General features: G+C 42.6%; 1 pseudogene; it reads left to right on the top strand.

The window, feature by feature from the left end:
• The window catches only part of LOC147817611 (uncharacterized), a 3,953-nt pseudogene extending 1,895 nt beyond the window's left edge, over window positions 1-2,058 (top strand).
• Window positions 2,059-3,284: the final 1,226 nt, after the last annotated feature.

Here is a 3,284-nt window from a genome sequence, read left to right as displayed (position 1 = left end):
ATTCTTAATATTCATTCATTAATTGTTTCCTTTATTGTTTTATTTACATATTTTAGGAAGACGAGGGAGACCCACCCTTGACATTACAAGGGGGCTGCTCTTGAGTCAAGGCTTCACAGTAAGAGCCATGGCAAGGATGTTAGGCTGTTCTTCCTCATACCTGCATAAAAAAATTTGATCTTTTCAGATTTCTGCAAGAAACAGATTCACTCCCATTAGTGACGCTGACCTAGAGGAGCCGTCAGGAGACTCCACGACCAGTTTCCGAGATCAGGCACAGAAGTAAGTGTACTACGACATATTCCCTTGTAGGTTTTATGTATATTTATACAAAATGTACTTTATCTTAATAGTCTTGAACCTTTTGTTATGAACACCTTTCAGATGATGAGGGCGTACCTGCATGCCGATGGGATTGTAGTACAGAGGAGAAGAGTTCGAGAGACCCTTAACCGCATTGATGCAGCTGCTGCAGCCCAGAGATGGAGCCAGACCGTGGCGAGGAGAACATACTGTCCCGCGGTGTGAGGTCAAGTTGGGGTTTTGTCCTGTCTCCATGTCTTGTCATTTCCTGTTTTATTTTGAAAAGTAACTCTCCTCTCGTTTCAGGTCACTTGCCCTTCCTCATGTGTCACCTGTCTGAGTGTCTTCCCTGATTCCTGATTGTGTCCACCTGTTTCCCATTTGCCCTCGTGTCTTATAGTCCACGTCTCCCTTTGTCTTGTGCCAGAGTGTCTCGTTCCAGTCGTGCACCCCAGCCAGTTATCACAGTTCATGCCTTGCCTTGTCTCTGCCTTTTCGTATTTATGATTTTTTGTTGGAATTTTCATAGTATAGAGTTTTCTGTTTTTTCAAGTTTATAGCAGTTTTTGTAGCCTCCTTGTGGAGTGATTTTCTGTTGGTTTATTCCTTTTTGTTTCAGCAGTTTTGTCCCTCCCTCCATTTGGAGTGGTTTTTGTTTATTAGGTTTTTTCCCAGAGAGGTTTAGTCTTATCTAGATAGCATAATTTTCATAGCCGGTTTTATTTTGTCACTCTCTCTGGAGGTTGGAATATTTATATAAAGTCTGTCTAATTGTCACTCTGCATCTGAGTCCTCTTTATAGTCCAGGCCTGACACATACTATGTGCCATTTCCAAATGGTTTGCGGCACATAGATGGCCACATGCGTCTCATTAGGTAATCAGGGGTCAGCTCTTGTATTTGTATGTAATGGTGGGAGTATTAGAAAGCCATATCGGATGGATGGTGCAGACTCAGTTTGACTGTGCATGTGTTAAAGCCCAGGTTTTACATCATATGACCTCTTCCAAATCCAGCCTTGTTCTGCCTTTCGTCATCTTTCTCTTCCACTTTTTTGATCGCAATCTTTTTCTTAATCCAAATATTTTTTCTTAATTATGAATGTGTTGTTGCAAATGTAATAGAATAATCTAGAAGGGTTTACATGTATTGAAGACATCCATTATTCTATTTGAAATGTTTTACAGGTGGGGGTTTGTGACGCACGCTGGTATTGATGGGAACTCCAGACTAATAACTTACATCAACTGCAGCACAGACAACACCGCTTTGACAGTGTTGACTTATTTTGTTCGAGCCACCTGTCTGTACGGGTCACCCTCCAGAATGAGATCGGACCACGGAGGGGAGAACACTCTGGTTGCTCTTTTAATGAACCTTCTGCAGGGACAAGGACACCCAAGGCACATTACAGGCCAGTCTGTACACAATCAACGTATTGAACGACTTTGGAGAGATGTTTTCCAGCAAGTTGTGCACTACTTCTACACGCTTTTCTATTCGTTTGAAGATGAACAAATACTGAACCCAGAACATGACGCTCAAAAAATGGCACTACAAGTAGTGTACAAGTCAGAAATCCAAAAACGACTAGATTTATGTAGATAAGCTTGGAACAACCATAGACTCAGATCGGCTAACAACCTTACACCGACACAAATCTGGACAGAGGGCGTGTTGACCAACAGTGAGCGGGAGTCCACAGCTCTCAACAACATCTTTGGAGATGACCTTGCAAAAACTGCCTTCTACTGAACACCTCAAAGACAAAAGGAAATGATTGTGGATTTCCGCAGGTCTAAGCCCCTTCTTCAGCCAGTGAACATCTGTGGGGTGGACACTGAGGTGGTGCATACCTACAAATATCTAGGGGTCATCATGGATAATAAGCTGTCATGGTTTGTCCTCCATACATACCTGCCTTCAGTAGTTTTTCACTCACTACTCCCTCGCTCACCCCAGCTGCCAGCCACACCCACCTCATCAGTCAATCTATTCACCTGTTCACTCAGCTGCAGCTCTTCAGCAATCAAGCTCCACTCTCCTCCACACTCACTGCCAGATTGTTCTTTGTTCCCCTTCCTGGTCTTCGTCTGCCTGTTCTCGGGGCTGCTCTGAGTCCTCCGCCTCCACTGCTGCAGCGAGTGATTTCTCCTCGTTCCCCCATTGATCATCGCTGGGACAGTGTCATCGTTTCGACCATCGTGAGTGTTTTTTTGTGTGAACTTACCTGCTGGTTCTTCGGTCCTCTGCCTGGTACGGCTGCCTCATCAACGGCTTCATTCCGGGCCCTCGGATTTTCCCCAAACCCCTTTTTAAAGACTTCCATTCCCCTTTTGAACTGAACTGTACTTATTTACCTGATTCTGCTGACAATAAAAGTGATTACCAATCCATTGGTTCAAGTCAGTGCTGTTTTTGGGTCCAAACCTCACTCGTTACATAAGCTGGACTGGTCCCCTAACACCGATGCCCTCTACAGGAATCCAGAATCCAGATCAGATTTTTTGGGTATTTCAAATCACACACTCACAACAAGCACAAATCATGTAGAAACATAGTCATGCACCAAATTAAACAGAACATCAGTTAAAAGCTCATGTAAACCATTTTACCGACACCGATATCAACATCAAGCAAATTAATAACAATATAGGCAAGGCAGGCCCCTTAGGGCTGTTTTTTTTTGTCATGAAGAGTGAGGTTTCAATGCCTGTTCTCCATTTATCTGCCTGTACAGCATAGACTTCTTAAAAATTAACCAATACTCAGCAATATCCATTGTTTTTAGTAATACTTCAATGATTTTTGGATGTTTATGTTACTTGCAACTTGTTGCCATGCAAATAAATAGTAGTTTGAATTTAAAATCACAGTAAAGGCTAATATAAACAAGCCAAAACCTGAGTACCTGGGAAAATATATATATTTTGCATCATAAATGTTGCATTTTGGTGCATTTCCATCAGGTTTACAGTTAC

Source organism: Seriola lalandi, unplaced genomic scaffold (genome assembly GCF_002814215.2).
Source record: "Seriola lalandi dorsalis isolate HSWRI2012SDOR001 ecotype SW California unplaced genomic scaffold, Sedor1 jcf7180002054931, whole genome shotgun sequence".
Lineage (NCBI taxonomy): Eukaryota > Metazoa > Chordata > Actinopteri > Carangiformes > Carangidae > Seriola > Seriola lalandi.
Note: the sequence above shows the minus strand (reverse complement) of the source record. Positions and strands in the feature narration are given on the sequence as shown.